Source organism: Seriola lalandi, unplaced genomic scaffold (assembly GCF_002814215.2).
Source record: "Seriola lalandi dorsalis isolate HSWRI2012SDOR001 ecotype SW California unplaced genomic scaffold, Sedor1 jcf7180002054748, whole genome shotgun sequence".
Classification (NCBI taxonomy): domain Eukaryota; kingdom Metazoa; phylum Chordata; class Actinopteri; order Carangiformes; family Carangidae; genus Seriola; species Seriola lalandi.
Window position 1 is genome coordinate 4,185,262 of NW_019525301.1, and position 19,307 is coordinate 4,204,568.

Sequence of the window (19,307 nt, forward strand, 5' to 3'; positions counted from 1 at the left end):
TCTGGGAGATCAATCAGATACATTAACTAGAGAAGCAAAGTGTAAGATAGATAGATACTTTATTTATCCCTAGGGGAAATTCATGTGTCCATTAGCTCATTGTTGATAATAATAATAATAATAATAATAATAATAATAATAATAATAATAATAATAATAATAATAATAAAAACAGTTAATAACAAATAAATAATAATAATTAAATGAGTCCATTTCCTTTGGAGGTGTTGTATAGCCTGGTGGCAGTGGGAACAAAGGATCTCCTGAACCTCTCTGTTCTGCAGCACAGTGCGCTGTTTGCTGCAGCTGTAGCTGCTTCTCTGTCCTACCAGAATGTTGTGGAGAGGATGGTTGGTATTGTCCAAGATGGCCTCCGTCTTACATTGCATCATCAGATCCCTGTACTCCTCTTCTTGCCGTTCCTGATACGTACTACAATATCTGTGTCATCCGAGTATTTCTGGATGTGGCAGGACTCAGGGTTGTATTTAAAGTCCGCCGTATACACATTTGAAGGTGGAGAAGTGTGGTGGTACGGTACGGCTTCTCCAGCTCAGCCGGTATGAGATGTTTAACTCCATATCTGGTAAACTTTAAATCCAGGAGTTCTTCCTTTGTGTACATTATTTTCTCCATCATCAGACCAAACAATGACATAGAATTAAAAAACATTTGACAATTGACAAAGAAATATACTAATATATACAAATATATTGCAAAAAACTATGAGCTATGTGGACTTGCTGCCACTTGTTGCCACTTGTTGCCAGCGCATCATTTGAATTTGTAGCTGGCATCAGTAAAATTATATATTTACTATTTACTACTACTAATATTTACTGTGGTGAGAAAAGCTCCACTATGAGAGACTGAGTAGCGGGAGCAATGTCCTCAAAAGCTTCAGGGCTGAGTGGATGTTGTCAGTTACATGGTCTAAAAAGAAACTGTGTCTGAACAGAAACAGGAGTTGCACCTTTTATATTTCCAAAATCAAACTTGCTATAAGCCCACAAGCTGTCGGCTTCTGTAGAAGGCAGCACTTCCTCTTCAAGTGCAACTTTGTGTGTGTGTGAATAGTTTGAAAGACTGCCACCATGATTTTCAATGGATAGGATAGGATATACATACACACACATACACATATATATATATATATATATGTATATACAACTATATAAAGAAACAAATTTAAAAAGCATTTAATTATGCAAATTTTAAATGCTTACTAAGATCCTTCTGTTATCTATCGACACCCAGAATAATATTTGAGATAGGAGTGATCTTAATATATAGAGCTTAATATATATAGCCTGTAAAATCATCATTTACAGTTAAATGTAATCTTCACATTCTTCTCATTCACTCTGGACACCGATGCGCTGAATCGACTGTTCCACAGACACACACACTGAATTTAACACCTTTGTTTCATGGAGACTTGACTGTTGTAACGTTTGTTTTCTGGCTGGGTACTAGAATTTAAAGTCTTCAGCTGGTGCAGAATTGTATCCTAATCCAGAACATTTGTCCCCATGACACCAGCTTCAGCTTCCATTCATTGGCTCCCTGTTCATGTCAGATCTGAATTTAAGTTGCTTTTAAAGACATACAAAATCAAACCCCTTCATACCTGTCTGATCTCCTTCAACCTTATGTTCCGTCCTGTGCATCCTGAGCTAAAAAGACGTCTGCTGGCAGCAGAGCCATTTCCCATCAGGCCCCCTCCTCTGGAACAACCTCCCTGCTGACATCAGACTGTCTGACTCTGTTGAGTCTTCAAATCCAAACTAAAAACTCATCTTTATGCCATAACTTGAATTCAGCTCCTTATTCTTTTACTATTTCAAGCTTTGTACCTGATGCCTTCCTACCACCAGCAGGTCAGCCTCAGTCTCCTTTAAAACATCTGTTAAACCTAGTAAACACAGTGGAGTCCATGTCATCCTCCCGACAAGATCACTGTAAACTTTCCCAAAAACCACTGCATCATTCTGTTTGTTTATTCCCTCAATCACATGAGCACCCAGGCTCTCTCTCTCACTCTCTCTCTCTCTCTCTGCAAGTCCTTCTGCCGGTAAAACTGTAGAGTCTGGATCTGTGGCTGCAGACCATGATCCAGCTCAACACCTGCTGCTCCAACTATTATGATTTCAATCAATAAACTTTTATTGCCATGTACAAAACAAGCCTTGGCTGGTTCAGATTGTGGAGAGATCTGATTGGTTACCGAAAACACCTAAAATCAGCTGATTACGAGAAGTGGGAGAGAGAGAGAGAGAGAGAGAGAGAGAAGTATAAAAGAGTCTTCCTGATTGAACTTACACTGAGCTTCATTATTACTATTATAACAAGCAGGCTGATAGTACTCTGATAGTACATTAACTTAGAGACAGGAAGTGTTGTTGTAAGGTGAATGAAGTGTGGAGTAAAGTAAAACTGCTGCTTGAAAAGTTAATCCGTTTCCATCCAGCTGTTTCTTTTATCAAGAGTGATCCAAACCACCACATATTGAACCCTCATGTTACATAAGTAACATTGGATTGAATGTCTTCTCTGAAGTCATATAAATATAAATGTCTCAAAGCTTTGAAGAAAAGCTTGAAGTTATTTCTTCTTAGTTTCAAACCTTCCAGCTGGGGGGTATGATCAGCTCATCACAGGGATACACACAGCAACGGTTTAACCAGCTGCCGAATCTATTTCGGCCAACTCAAGGTGTCAGTTCAACACTTTAAAGTCAGAACTATCAGTGACATGTGTTGGTGGCTCAAATAGACATATCACCGGCACAGGTTTACAAGCGTACACGTGCATAGATGCGCGTGTACACACACACACGTGCACGCACAGGGACGTAAATGTGTACAGAACCAAAAGAACGGAGACTTTGTTCTTGCAACAACAAAGTTTGGAGATGCAGCTCTAGTCACACTGGCTGATATGCGAAAAGTGCTCATGAATGGAGCTTCAAAGGCAAATAATTCAAATGGTGTTTTGTTTCTCAGCATCTCCCAGATGCTCATGTTTTTCTGGGTGGATATCAAAGACTCCTCTTTATTCTGCCACTTGAAAGGAAACGACAAAATCGTGAAGAAAGACAAATAGAAAAAATCAATAAAGTTACTTCATTACGGACTTCCAGTCTGAAAAGTTGCACTGTTCTAACACTTTGAAGAAAGTATTTGATTAATGGGCAACTGCTAGTTTACACATAAAGTGAATTATTGACAGTGGTTTAAAAAAAAAAAAGACATTGTATATTGCTGATAAACCGGGATGACTTTGAAATCCACACTTGCCGCTTTTAAATCCTGTGAAGAGCGAAGTGCAAAACCTGCCATTGCGCTGCGCTCATAATGAGGAGGGATTAGTTTGTATTACACATAGCGGTGAGACGAAGGAATTAACATGCCGTTTTTTATTCTGAAAAACATGTGACCCTCTGATAGCAGTCATTTTCATCAATGTTTCATGAAGAGAGACATAAAACCTCTATTTGGAGGGAGGTATGAAAGGTGTTATGTGGAGGAAAGGGAAAAATCAAAGCTTTCACTCTGAGAAAACACCAGCGCCTACGAGAGATGCTCTGTATCAGGGTTACAGACAACATGGAGTTGACTTTATATGAGCACCGACTCCCCACTCACACTCTGCCTCCCTCATGTCACTACATCTGAACATGTGTTCTCTGGAGGACTAAAACTGTGAGCTTTGATAAGAAAACAGGAAGTGCTAACTCATGCTGACTTCAATCCTCAAGACAGTTTCAAATGTGCAGACTTCAGCTGGTTGTCAGTCAGATTCAAGTTAATATTTCCACTCTCTCAGAAGCTGTGTTTATCTGATGCGAAAGTAGCGTAGCCCTTAGGCTGTCTGCATATGAGCAGCAGCTGAATTGCTGTGTCTGCACCCATTATTTGAATAAGGAAAAACCTATGTTGATGCAGGTGTGAATGCAGGAGTGTGGTCAGGGGGTGGTCTGTCTCACACTGTAACCAAATCTGGTCCAGGTGTAAATGCAACTGATAAAGAGTAACTCCATTCTTAAAAATTAAAAAAAATGAATCGTGTTGTACCCGTCGCTGCTGACATCAGACTCTGTCTGTCCGTCCGAAGTACGTTAACTTGAACGTGATATCTCAGTGATACCTTCACTTCAAATTTTGCACAAACACCCACCTGAGCGCAAGGATGAACTGATTAATTTTTTTGTAAGGTCAAAGGTCAAGGTCAGTGTCACTACACAAAACACTGTTTAGCCATAACTCAAGACGTCACACAGCAATTATGACAACATTTCACGCAAATATTTTATATGACTCTGGATAAACAGGGATGTAACCTGAAACTAGTCTGAATCGAGGGTCTAAGGACAGAGGGTGTCCTAAACAGCTGTGCGGACCGTTAAGGCCTTAGAGGCAAATGTGTGATTTGTGCTATTGGGCTATATAAATAAAGTTTCATTTGACTTGAATCTAGCCTTAATTTGTCTCAGTGTGTGTCAGAGGTAAGAAACTGGAGAACATCTTTATGACCAGAAAAGAGCTCCGACAGGAGTCCAGCTGGCAAGTCGTTAAACTTCAGCAGGGACATTAAAAGAAAGTTTGGAGCCCTCTGGTGATCCAAGTTATGACCCTCGAATTCACCCATAAAAACCCTAATTACATGCTGATGTAGTCTTTTTAATTAATACTATACACCCAGGCTATCTAACAAGAGCAGTACAAGTATTTTCAAGCTTGAACTTTGCCAAAATGGGTGAAACGGCTGTCTAAAGGTCAGAGGAGCAGGCTCCGTTTATTTATAGTACAACATCACTCTAAAGACTCTCTGCACTCCTTACAGAAACACATCATTTCTTGGGAACCACAGAATATTAGGAGGGAGTGTGACTTCTCTTGATCTGTCTTTGAGCAGTACATGCTGACCTTTATTGCAGAGGTTGTTCACTTGTCAACATATGCAATATATGAAGCCACAGAATGCAGGATGAATAAATCATTTCCTCTCTAGCTTGTGATTTGCACAAACAGTTGAACAAACAGGCCCTTTTTCAAAACTGTGTGGTAATGGTGAGAAATGCTCTTGTGGGATTGAGCTGTACTGTGGGGGCTTTACTGAAGACTTCAACTGCATAAAGCCACATAAACACCATAAAATCCATCTGAGTATGATGACAATAAGAGTTGGCAATGTGCAAGAGCCACATACATCTTATTCAAAACGCTCAAACAGCCTCAGATGAACAAGATTATGTGAAATGATCTGGTTGTGGGGCTCCACCATTTCACCCATCCTGGTTAAATCTCAGTATGTAACTTTTCTAGATTGTCTACGGAAGCATGTAGAGGTAAGCGATCTTTGTGCTCAGGAGCTGCACATTCTAATGTACACCCCGAATGACAGGCACACAGAGAGGTCCGCTAAATGGACAAACTGAGACAGTACACAAACCATCTCAGAGTTTTAGGGTGAACTAGAGTGTTGATATGATTGTAATTTTCTATGAGAATGTGCAGGTTATTGAGAAACAAAACTTAGAAATGATCTTTCTGAATCCTGTGTATTCTGTGATACCTGCACAGGAAATTCTACATGTTTTTATGAATGCATTTATGTTAAATTCTTCTGGATTTATGTTGAACATGTATTTGAAATTATGTGTGGGACTAAGATTAATTTACAGGAAAGAGGTGTTATTTTTTATTATATATAACATATAAAATTAGATGGACAGAGGTCATGTCTTTACTTTAAAACTTCTCATGTTATGTTGTAGGTTTTATATCCATTGATACAAATGGTCTGAATGGAAACCAAATATTTATTTGTTTAGGCATGAAATGAAACTCTATTTTTAAATTTACCCTTGTTCTTTTTCTTGTTCTTTTCTTTCTTTTGTTTTGTATTGTATGTATTATTATGTAATCCCCATGTTTTTTTCTATCAGTTTATGATAAGAAAATAAAATAAGTTAAGTGTTAAGAGGGGGAGCAGAGAAAAGACAACTTGCTTCCACATAAATATGTATAATAATAAAAATAAGACCAACAATAAGAAAAACACAATAACAGGAGAAGTAACAGGACTAATAAGAATAATAAGAATAAGAATAATACACTGATAATAATTACGATACTTATAATGACTAATAATAATATTTGCTCACAGTCACAGATCCAGACTCTACAGCTCTGGAGGGTGTAAGTGACAGGAGGAGAGAGGAGAGGAGGATTTCAAATTCGTTTTTTTTTTAATGCAAGTTAAGTTGAGCAGTTCAAAGTATTCAAGTATTAGTGATTCAGTTTCCAATGACACACATTTCTGCCTTATATGGATACTTGCATTAACTGTGTCAGTCTTGGATATCAAATAAATTATTTATTGCATTTCATAATCAGGAAGAAGCTGGTGTACTGTAACCAAACCTGGTGGCTTTTGTAATCGGTGTCTGGAAACAGTTCCACTTGGCACAGGTAAACTTGGCAGGATGAGTCAATAAATGATACAAATGGCAACCTATTTGTTTGTAATGGTGATATCTTGCAAAGTTTAAGTAATGCATGTATGTTGTGGACCTCCATGTTTTGTTATCTGAAAAAAAATGGCCAAGAAAATCATTTTGGGGGTGCAACAGTACCAAGCTGCTCTTTTGGAACCACTGAGGGACAGAATGAGAGGAGCGTTTGAAGACTGTCCTTAAATGTCCTTTATGTTAATTTCTTCTGGCTGGATGATTATGAAAAACTTGAGTTGTGTTTCAGGAGGGGGGCAGATTTTATTTGGGAGAGAAGGCGGAATGTTTTGTTTAAGACTGAGCTGTAAAATTTCCTGTAATTTTGTAAAGAAATGTTTGATCAGTGCAACTGTACTTTTGGTGTCTTATAAACCCATGAGCAATGGTCACTTTGTGTGCATGACATGACAATATGAATAAAATACAAATGAGGCTCTTGCTATGTTTGATACTTTCATAAATCCTTTCTCCACCACTGCACATGGACAGAAGGAAATATTCAGTCAAGTCGACCCAGAAGGAGTAGCAGTGTTTCAGAGGATTTGTTGGGTGAAGCAATGTCGTTATAAGATCATGGTCATAAGAAACAAGCCTTTTCTATGTAGAATGGATGGTAAATGGACTGCTTTTACAAGCCACATTCACCCATTCATACAACACTTTTTCCTACATATATGGTACTTTCTCTATACACACACACACTCACACACCAGTGATACATAGGAGGCAACTTGAAGTCCAGCATCTTGTCAGGAATCAAACTACCCACCCTCTGATTAGTGGGCAAGCCGCTCCACCTCCTGAGCCTCAGCCGCCCATTAAGCTAATACCACAAATTTAAAGTTCCAGAACCTTCAGCATGTTGAACACTGTACCACAGAGAAACAGAGATTCTTGTATGACTTCACTGTTGGGGCCCTTTTTAAATCTCATCCTTTATATTCTGTAAGGCCTAACCCACTGGAAATGATTTTGTACACAGACAAATCACCTGATTTTGTCGCTGCTCACCCATCTCTCCTCAGTTTTATTTTGGGACATGCAGTAAAGGGCCAACCAGTTGGGAGTCGAACTGGGGTGCAGCTGTTAAGGGCTCAGTATGCCCATATGGGATACACCCTAACCATTCAGCCATCAGGCCACACTGAAGTTTTATTTTCACCAACACTCTTGCTTCCACCTGCATTTGTGCCTGTTTTCATACATTTACAGACACAGGATTGGACATAGTAAGAAAACAGAAAAACAGTCGAAGGAAACAAATGAGGTTTTATTTGAAACTCCCATTATTTCTTTATAAACCGTGTCACAGCTCAGAAGTACAACGGAGTGTCAGGGCCACATTGAGGAAAAAAGAAATCAGAAATTGAAGTCATAATATTATGAGAATAAATTCATAATTTTATGAGGAAAAACTCTTCTATCAAGAAAAAAAATGTAATTTTCACAAGAATAAAGTCATAATATTTTGAGAATAAAGTCATAATATTTTGAGAATAAAGTCATAATATTACATAAATTAAAAATGAAAATTAATAATAATTTCAAAAGAAAAAAACATAATTAACTAAACATAATAAATAATATCTTTTGTAATCCAGAGATAACAAGATAATTATCCTGTTATCTGGAGATAACAAAGCTTGTTTCCTCATTATAATGACTTTGTTAATCAGAGATTGTAAAGTGGAAATATCAGGGCGACACACTGATCAACATCAGAGAATATTTCAATCAAGGGCACAAATCACACTGTGTCTTTTCATACAAGATCGTTTTCAGATCAGTCCTCGTCAGCTAACGAGTTACTAAGGACTGTTGCTAGGGAGGAGTGTTACTGCGACTTAGTGTACGAGGTTCACTCAAAATCATATTCTCCTGATAATATCTCGTTATCTCGGGATAACGAGCTTTGTTATCTTGTATGTGGAATATAGCCTTTCTGGGTTTCCATACTTATCAGCTCTGGCTGTATCAATCAAGTCCGCAGGAGAATTAGGGGAGAGAAAATGGGAGTAGGGCTACAGGTAAATTGCATCCCAGCAGTGACCAGCTTTTTCATCTGGGCAGTGCACTACAAAAGGGTGGGGTAAAGGGCAACTGGAGAGGAAGGTGACCTGGTGTGGTTCGAGGGGGGTAGTAGAGGATGAATCTTAACAGGCAGATGATGGTAAGAGCGGTGTAGCATCCTCTTCCTCTTCGCTCTGATGTGTTTCATGATTAAAGCTCACTTCAGACGGGGGCTGAGATGGCTTCCTCCACTGTTTCTGCAGTGTTGTGTTATGTCTTCCTCCTGCTTTGATTCCTCTTGTCCTTGGCAGAGGGAACAGATTGTGATGTAGGAGGAAAAGATGAATAGCTATACTCCAGACTTGTTGAGACAAAGTCCATCTGCCTTAAAGAGATGTCTCCGGTCACGGAAACAGTTGAAATAGTTAATAAAGTGCAGTGAATGGACAGCACATGCAGTTGAAAGCCATGCGCCATTTAGTGCCAATAATCTGCTGAATCTCTCAGCTCCTCTTCTGACTGGCGGCAGAGAGCCACTGTTAAACACTCAGCGTTCAGAGAGCTGACTGTGTTCAACAGATCAGTGAAGTCTCGTTTCAGCATTTCAGACTTCTGCTTCACAGCGTCGTTTGTCCCTGTGTGCAGTGTGATGTTTTCCAAAGTTTGATGTGCAGCCACGATATGCAGGATTTCTTTCTGTCATGTCAGAGATCATAACCATGGGAATGTTTTGGTGTTTTTGCTGCACACGATTCTCACATCTTTTACAACAAAGTCACTCACAATCAGAGTTTGAGGACCAGTCGTGAGCTTTTGCCTTTAGCCTTTTACTTTCTGATTTACTCTCAGTTCTTACCCTACTCTGAGGTTATCTAGGTCATCAGATGGAGATCCAGGGTCCTACAGCAGTGGAGCAAATCTGTTTTCTACTTCCACACCCAGTTGTTTGAGAGGTTTGTTGCTACTTCTCCCTCTCCTGGTGGTCCATTGCTGTGTCCTGTTCTGTTCGGGAGTTGAAGAGGATGATAAAGCATCACAAATCTCTTACTCCAAGAGAGTTCCAGGGAGGACTGCCACTTGTACATTTATTATCTGGCACACAGCCCTCCTGTTTCTCTGTGGTCTTATTGGTGCTAATGTCCATTGCTGTGAGTCCATGGCAAAGTGGTGTCATTCCTACACAGTCCATTTACCTCCACGTTCACTTCTCACTGGTGAATTTACCACTTTACAATAAGCCTACGCTTATAAAGGAATTATAAAAGGTTTATAATGAGGTTATTAATTTGGGTAACACTTTATACATCATAAATAAACAATTTTTGCTGTTAATTAGCTTTGGCTAAGTGGCTATGTATCGAATCACTGCAGTGCAGGCTGGTACTGTTGGTAGGCCACACTCTGTACTGAGGAGGTAATAAACAATGTTGAAATATGGCAATAGCCTACTCTATCAACAAAAATCATGGACCCAGTGATTTATTGCTGCTCCTATTTTCTCACAGCAGAAAAACAGGAATATCAGTAGAAATATGGTGCAGAGGCGAGAGCGAGCAGCGAAGCGTCTGCACTGAAAGAAAGCAGGAGGAGCTGATGAACAGAGTGAGCTCTCAGATATTACTGTGCTCAGATAACCAGGCTGCACTCTGCCATCTCCTGCTTCTGTTCCTCCCAGAATAACAGCGACAACGCCGCCGTGTGCATAAGGCCATCTCAGTTCTCTGGCTAACTTCCTGATTGAGTTGCATAAGCAGGATCTTGGGGACCTTCACTGTGTCATTAGTCATTACTATAGCAATTACATGTCCCATCTCTCACCCTCTGTGTCTTTAATGACGTATGTCAAGCTAATCGCTGTCATTTGATTAAACAGCAAGTAGATTGGAATATTTCATGATGGCTTAAGCTGTAAGAAGCCGGGGTCACCTAAGTTTGAGCAGTGAAAATCAGTGTCCTTTCATTTCCTGGTTTTGAAGCACAGTGAATCAATCTTGAAAGAAGACTTTTTTTAGTACAGACATATAACGTAACACTTTTTGTGTTGTGTGTGGCTTAGGTCACTTTTGGGGAGAAATTTTAGACTAAAGACCGGTTAATTGGGGGCACCAATTGTCCCCAAATGGGGGAAAAAAATCTGATTTTAGGGTCAGTGGTTAAAGTTGGGGTAAGGTAAGTCTCCAGGAAATGAATCCAAGTCTATGTAATTTACCCCAAAGTAAATGTGTGTATGTGCTTGTCTCTCTCGCTCTCTGACAAATATGTGCAATAAGAGTTTAACATGCTTGACATTATTATGTTTGAATCTGCCAGTCAGATTTATTTACTTATTAATCAAAGCCCACTTTAACCCCTGAGAGAATGTCCACAACTGCTGACAATTGCTGAACAGATAAGATGAGATGTGGGCTTTGAGACTATGATGAAGTTTTATGAAATACCAAGATGTTTTTCCACAGTTACTCATCTTTTGTTCTGACTCCACCAGAAGAGATGGAAAGAGTTATTTTTACATCCAGAGCCTTTGCATGTACAAAAATAACTCATCCCACTCTTGCACATCACATGCACAAACATTTGATCTAACATGGTTATTCTGTTCAAAGAGCCAGAGCCAGACATTACCACTTATACCTTTTAATACCTATGAGAGCACTGTTACGTGTATCATATTACAGAGAAATCCATAATGATAGTATGTTGTTTAATATAACATGAGAATACGAGATGATCCAATACTGCACCAGTGATCTGATCAAATAAACTGTGGTCATTATATTGTACATCTCAGTCTTTAAAGTTTTTTTTGTTTGTGTGACATAATTTAAAAATATATATACTATAATATAACATAAATATTCCTCCTCTTCCACCTGAACGATAACGACAGTGGCACAAGTTGCTGCCCCTCTGCCATCGCTGGCTGAACTAAACAAACATTTTTTTTTGTCATAATACAGTTTGGATTTTTGTTGCTGTTGTCACTGCTGTTGCTTCACAATACTGGAAATGTACAAGCATCTATGAAGTTTAATTGAGACGGACGGAAGGATACTATAACCAGCAACGTGTCACACTTCCTGCTTCCCTTTGATGAGGTCCACTTTGGACAGTTAATTCGGTTACAAGTTACCAGGAGATTTATTCTGTGTAGCTAGCCTGGTCCAGACCAGGCTAACATCCAGGCTTGATTAATCCCAGTGCCTTTTCTGTTCAGTAAGCAGTCTCACACACAAAAAAACAGTGTGTTTTTCACAGTTATTCCATGTTCTTATGTATGTGTGAACTCTTCCATGTGGATGTGTAATTTAGTTGCCATTAGTAGCACACAATTTGTGGTCATTAGGTTTCATAATTGTATAATCCTGCCAAATTATAGTCCCAGTTCACTAGACCAATAGCTATATAGCGTACCGTACATTCTGGGAGAGGACATGACCATGTTTTTGACCTTTTATTTTGCTGGGATTACTCATCTGCTGGGAGCTTGGGAGAGAAAATAACAATTATTAATACAAAGAAACATACATATTTACAGTTTGCATTGAATTTATATCTCACTTTTCTTTCTAGTTTCTGGATTCAATTCCAATCCAATTCCAGTCCAATTTCCCAGTGTCTTTCTTTGTATCTCCATATCTAGTTCCAAGTCCAGCCTTTTTGTGATAGTTGATTTTCACGTCTGCCAACTCTGTTTGTCTTTTTAAGTGTGTGCTGTACAGACATATGGCAGTTTGTGAATTCTGTAAAACACATATCAGTTTCTGTAGCACAGAAATTTGCAAATTGAGCATGGTGTGGATGCCCTTCCTATAATACTCATTATGTTGCCAGGCTGGATCTCTGGCTGGACAGTGTTTGGATCCAAATATATTTTCTATGAGCACCACATCGCTGACTTCTTATCCATTATGGATTAACTAATTAAGTATTTCCACAAGGTTTTCATGATACCGCTGACCTTCTGGAGTCTACCAACCCAGTTTACTCATCGCCCGCTGCAGAAGTGCCTTCACCCTGCCACCTTCAATAGAGCTTGTACTGACTGACTGTTGACAGATGGTGAGTCTATGCCTTTAATGAATAATTCTCACAGGGTTAAGGTTATTTTCTATTGTCTGTTGGCTCCACAAGACTAAGTGTGTTGCCTGACACTGAAAGTCAGTCAGTCAACATAACAGCATATAAATGGTTGACTGTGTTCTATGTGCAGTAGTGGAATAATATACCTTGTATGAAGAGCACAGTTTCTGTAGGTGGAACAGAGTCAGTGGCTGCCCCACTGCTCGGGTGAGTGAGATAGAGAGAGAGAGAGAGAGAGAGAGAGAGAGACCCAATCATACCAAAGGCAGTAGGCACACTCATAGTAGGAAGATGAGGGGATGTCAAACAATCATTTCTGGGTACCAGTTGTCCAAGATAAGGCGTCGAGAAATCCAAGACCTTTCCTCTGGGCCATACAGAGGATAGTCCGGGTTATTCGACGTGGGGTTGTGCGAGGTAGTCATGCATTGTCGGTGTATTACCTGGAGTAGATTCAGATTAGCGCAGTGCAAGTTAAGAGAGACGGCAGGAAACACCGGAAGACTAGCAGAGCTATGTGCTGCTGTGCATGGGGCCAGCAGAAAAAAACGTGTTTTAGAGGCTTTTAAAAACACCAACTGAAACAATCCAATATTTGATTAAATGTAGCTTCATGTTGAATATTTTCAGCAGTTTGTTTTCCCATGAAAACAGCACTTTCCTTTGGCACTACATTTTTTCAACCACTGAACTACGTTATTGTCACGTACAAGCAGACCTACGGAGCGTACTGTATTACACTGCTTTGCGATTCACTCAGCTGAAATGCGGCTGCGATGTAATACAATACCATCCCTATAACCAGGTATTGCCAATGTAGCCGTCACAGCGAGAGTCCAAGTGACGGTGTGGAGTGAAAGTGAGGTGGCACAGTAGGAACCAATTTCAGGCAGGACACATTACAGGATGAGTGGATCCGGAAGGTCTGGGGGAGTTTCAGCCTGAAAACTGTACGGTTAATGACTTTCTCCAGAATAAGATATTTGTGAATTTAGGAGAATTTCCTGGCATGAGGCTTGGAGCCAGGTCTTGTGACAACATTGTTCTCCTGTGATGGAAAGGTTGATAAACCATATAGGCATTAGGATTTGGACATACTTTCAGGGTGTTGTAGGCAGACTCTACCCAGGGGAGTTGGAAGGCCTAAGTAACTTGTTGTCCCTCTCAGCCTGGCTGTTGGTTTGGGGATGGAACCGAGAAGACAAGCTGATGGTGGCATCAGTGGCAGAGCAGAAGGCCTTCCACATGGCGGACATTGCCTCCAGTACATACGGAAAATAGATATGGGTTAAAACTGCAAAGGTGATTGATTTTGATGTTATGAATGGTGTCTTGAAACTGAAATGGTTACAGTCTTTTGTTAAAAATACAAAATCTTTTTGGTTCATTGTCCCTAATATGATTTTCCAAAAAATGGGTGGAATAGACTTTCTTTTACGGTGTGACTTTGAAGGTGGCTCATTAACAATCAAACTTTCCGTTTTCCATCAGCAAGTCCTTCTCTATTGAAAATTAATTTACACACATCATTTTAGACCATACTGTACACCTGTGTGGAACAATAGATATGTTCGTGTTGTGGTCTGGTTTTTTCTGTGTTGGTTAGTTGTTGCTCCTGATTGACTTCTCTCTCTCCCCTTCCTGCAGTGTGAGTGCCGAGAGGCGGGGCGATCTCCGGGAGCGCTCTTCCACCGGCACCCCTGCAGCTCGTTCGGCCCAATCAGCACCCTTCTTAAGACACACTCTCCTTGTCCCCAGTGCCGGATTATTCTCTTTGCTTCTGCTTGTCCCTCACACTCTCGTTGATCTCCTGCATCTCGCCATGTGAAGTCCTTCTTGTGAATTCCTTTTAGTCTAGTGAGTTTTTTGTGACTTGACACTATTTTCTGTTGTACTTTGACCTTGTGCCTTTTTCCCATTTGTATGGTGATTTTCTGTTCTACGTTTTGTGTTGGTACTTTGTTGATATTTTGTTTGGTACTTTACGTTTATTCCTTCTAAAGTGATTTTTCTTTGCTACTTTGTTAAATAAACCATTTTTTTTTTAAATTTACTCTGCATCTGGGTCTGGCCTCCCTTTGTCTGGCACGTAACAGTTTGACTTTGTAAAAAATCAGTGTACTTAGATGAGTGGAAATCCAGAGGGATTTGGGCTGCAGCTGATTTTCTGGATGACAATGGAAATCTGTTACAACATGAGCTGTTCTGTGAGAAATTCCATCTCAAATGCTCTTAAAACCTATAATAGAATGATTAAAGCCATACCAGTCTCTTTGAGATCGATGGTGAAGGAAGACATCATGCATTTTCACGTAAACATCTATTGAGACAGCTCTGCACTGCAGGAATTGACTTTCATGACAGTAAATGTACAAACAAAGCTAATAGAAACATTCTGGTAAAGGACTGCTAGCCAAACCCAATTAAAATAAATTATATTTTGAAGGAATTTAAGAAGATACAGAAGGGGACGTGACAGAATCTTTTAAACCTAGGATGCACAGTAGAGTCCAGTGGAGTAGAGCTGTGCGAATGATGTGCTTGTTTGTTTGCCTCCTGTGTGTTGTGTAGTCTGTCCTCTTCTCCGGTTGTCATGGAAGAGAGGAAGTGCATGGTTCAGATCAGGTCTGTTGGTAGTAGCCGGAAGTCTCAACATCCTCCTGGATCACTTTCTTCATTTGTTTACAATCTATAATTTTCTACTCCTGGCTGCCCATGCTGCAGATCTACTATGTTCTGTTCTGTACACATGACACACGAGTTTTTCTTTATTTGACGTGTGGGTCTAACGACAGAGGGTGTTTTATGCTGTTCAGATTGAAAAGAACCTTCAGGCAAATTAGTATTTCTATATATATAAAATTTGACTTGAGTTTGAGAACCATACTATATGCATACTATCGTCAATGTCGGTGATTGGGGCGCAGCTTTTATAGTGGCAGCTGATTGGCTCCTGTCCTGGCCCCCAAGATCTAAAGAAGAAGATGGCACGATCGAGCAACTAAGGGGGAGAGACACTTCTTTCACCAGTCCCAACCGGCCACACTTGTGCTATACGTCTTCCTTTAATATTTTATAGCTGGTAGGGCTGGGCTGCCTTTTTTCTTTCTGAACACCTTTTCTCCTGTTTTTGTTAGATTGGGAGCTTAGATGATGTATTTTGGTTTGGATATCTTTAGGCAAGTTATGTTTTGTTTTCAGGAGGACTTCTTCTGTTTGTTATTTTGGCCTGTGTCCACCCTGAAGTTATAAATTGCTTATTTCTGTAAATAAAGACTCCCGTTGATAAATTTAGCAATTCGTTTTTGGGGCTACTTGGGACTCCGGGAAGATGTGGTGTTCATGTTGTGTCCTGGCCACCCCTACACGGGACATAACATCTGGAGTCGGGTCGTGGTGACAGTAGGCTAAGCACAGCAATCCAGATGCCTTAACCACCTCAGCTGGTTCATTTCGATGCGAAGAAGCAGCGACTCTACTCCGAGCTCCCTCCAGATGTCAGAGCTCCTCACTCAGTCTCTAAGACTGAGCCCAGACACCCTGAGGAGGAAACCCATTTTCAGCCTCTTGTGCCACCCAGGTTAAATGACTCTGCAGTAGACGCAGCTATTTATCAGCTCCAGCCCCGATCAGCAGTGATGTAAACACACCACCAGGTGAACCCGCTAAATTTCATCCCTTTTCCTGCTGTAACATCTTCAGAGCACAGACGCTGTAAACACACCTGTCACCTGTCAGCACGGTGCTGTTAAACCAGAAACACTGTGGCTACACCTTCCTCTGAGAGTGAGCTGCAGCCACAAAAGAAGTTCTAAAAACACACAATCACTGATCGAAGCATCTGACACTGACACTTTACAAGAGCTCCAACCTGAAGATGAGATGGGACAGATTAGTTTTACCAGTTTGCAGAGCGGCTAGCAGCTCACTCTCTCTACACTGCGTCTGTATGTGTGTGTTCTGTAAGTGTATGTGATGACATCGCTCCTTGCAGTTGTGTGAGTCCTCAGTCTGAACAGAAAGGCAAACTAGACTGAAAGGAGTCAATCAGCTTTTATTAGTTTACCCGCGTTTAAAAAACCTGCTTATACCTGCTAATTTTGCTGGAAAAAGGGAATTACAGACGGTGGAGAGACAACGAGAAGAAAAGATGGGAACTTTAAAAAATCTGAGACAAAAGTGCTTGAGTGGGAACAGAATCTGCACTTGTGTCCGTCACAATGAGTCGTGTAGTCCGAGCTGTTCCAAGATGCATCCTGATCTCATTGTGAGCTGTCCTAGACTTTACGTCAGTTGTAAAAAATATTTTATTTTATTGGAGGCAAAAACAAAATGTGCTTGTTGTTAGAGCACAGTGGAGATGAGACTCAGAAGGGAGATTGCAGTAAAAACTGTGTGTTGAATATCGGGATCATTGTGACCTCAGTGGAATATCTGTCTGAAATGATGATAACTGGAAAACTGGAACGTTCTTCAATCAGTGACTCCTGTCTGAGATCACTTTTATACACTGTCTGTGCATTTCCATTAATGTGTTAACATAACAAATACAAACAGCAACAATAAAATGCTTTTCTTTGCTGAATGACTCAACACAATTGACTGAGGGGGATGGCTTGCTGTTGTGACTAACTACTAGCCTGGTGGACAGGGGAGTAAGAGAGGCTGGGTGAGACAGGATGGTGCTGGGGAGACAGATTACACGCTCTCTGTGCACTGACACTATCAAAAAGACTCAATAACCCTAGGTCTTTCTGCTCCGCCAAATCCCCCTGCTGGAGACAGTTGACAAAGATGCTGAACAGGAAGCTCACTCACTGTCTAGTTGATGATAGGAAGCTACAGAGCATGGCTGTCTGGGTCCAAGAGCAATGGACAAAGAGTTAAACATGTGCACCTGCAAGCAGAGCAGTATTCATTAAATGATAATTATATTATTATTTAATTCAGTATTGGAGATTATTTGAAACTAAAACAAATCAACAGCAAACCGTTGTCGCTGCATATCAGCCATGTATGGTTGCTTTGGTGCTACAAATAATGAGGTCATCTTTTTTCTGCCATAAAACTGTTGAGTTGATTCACACAGACCACAGAAGTAATAGAACAGCCATGTCCCAAAATGTGTTAACAAACCATCGATTTGATTTACCAAATTTGTTTTAGAAGAATGTAATTGATGCCAGAGAAATGTTCACTGACTAAAGGCAGCTTTCTCTCCATGTAGGAAGGGAGACGTCCTTACTGTATAATTAGGACATTGATGGTTGGGCATTCATAGCTCAGGGTTTTTTCAAACTGGATAGTGGACCTCATGTCCCATGCAGGGGAATAGTGGAAGTAGACAGCTGGGACAAAAGTTCTTCTGTTTGCTATCAGTGCTGCAGAATGAGTTAATATTTGCATGTTGCATGGCTACCTCACGATATTAGAATAATGAGCTTTCTGGTAAATCAAGCAGATTCTCTCAATTGGACTGTAAAAGTGCTGCTGTCAAACAGGGCTGCCAACTTTTCAGAAAATCTTGGAGTGAGTGTTTTAGGACGTCTAATCATCCTTAACCTAAACCTAACCGTTAACAAATAAACAGAGAAATAACAGTTCCTGGCAGGGATCACTCACTTGGTGGCCAAAGCTCACAACCTCAGTACGTGGACAGGATGGATTCAATGAGCGAGTCAGTGATGACGAAACGTACACAGACAGAGCAGGACACAAGACACAGCATGGCTCATTTTATGTATATGTTTTATTTGGTCAAGTCGATTGACACTGACAAAAGAAAATTTTGTAAAAAAATAAATATATACAGTACATGAAAGACTTGTAAAACTGAACAAAAACGAATTAAAGTGCTGCTTTTTTTTTTAAACAAGCTGAAATAAACACCTAAAAATAAAAAGAAATATATCACAAATCAGTGTTGTCCCTCCCTCTTCTTCCTTCTCTCCCTCTTCTTCCTCTTATTACTCCCTCTTCTTCCTGTCAGACAGGAATTAACTGTTGGTTAATTAAACAACAGTCGTGTTGGTTTAATTCATCTACGCAAGTAAGTCTAACAATTCCAATATGATATGACAATTCTTACCAGTTCTCTGTTGTCTGTTCTCAGTGTCACTGCAAAATAGGCTTAAGTGACACACACATATCCTTTAGCCAATATTACAACAACAGTAAATATTTATTTTTGATCTAGCTAACAATGGACCAAAAAGTTTGTTTTAAAATGAGACTTTTAGAGTGTAATTGTCCCAGATGTCGACAGGCAATCATTACAGCAGTCTTCTGATAGCACACATGAAAAATGCAAAGATTTGAATTGGTGTATAAAGAATGCAAATGATTTATTAAGCTGCAGCAACATATCAACATTTCAGTCATGCCTGCAATATGTGTGACTTAAGCTTTACACAATTGCTAACAAAAACACTTAGCTGAGCTTGTCTTAACTGAGCCAGCTTAGCAAGTCTGTCAGTTAGTTTGTGGATTTCAAAGATATAACTAGCGACAGAGTTGATAACAGCAATTCAGCTGAAAAGAATACACACTAACACTCATCCAAATACTCATAAACGAGCGACTTACACTTACCTGTACGCACAGACTTTCAGAAGATCGAGGTCGAGGAGCACAGCAGCACTAAATCCCAAACTGCTCATAACTTTCACAATGAGAAACCAAAGTTTGCTCCCGGCAGGGA

At 40.1% G+C, this 19,307-nt stretch overlaps 1 pseudogene; it reads right to left on the reverse strand.

Annotated features, from left to right (window-relative positions):
• Positions 1–8,876: 8,876 nt before the first annotated feature.
• LOC147818049 (uncharacterized) lies at positions 8,877–14,423 on the reverse strand (annotated as a pseudogene).
• Positions 14,424–19,307: the final 4,884 nt, after the last annotated feature.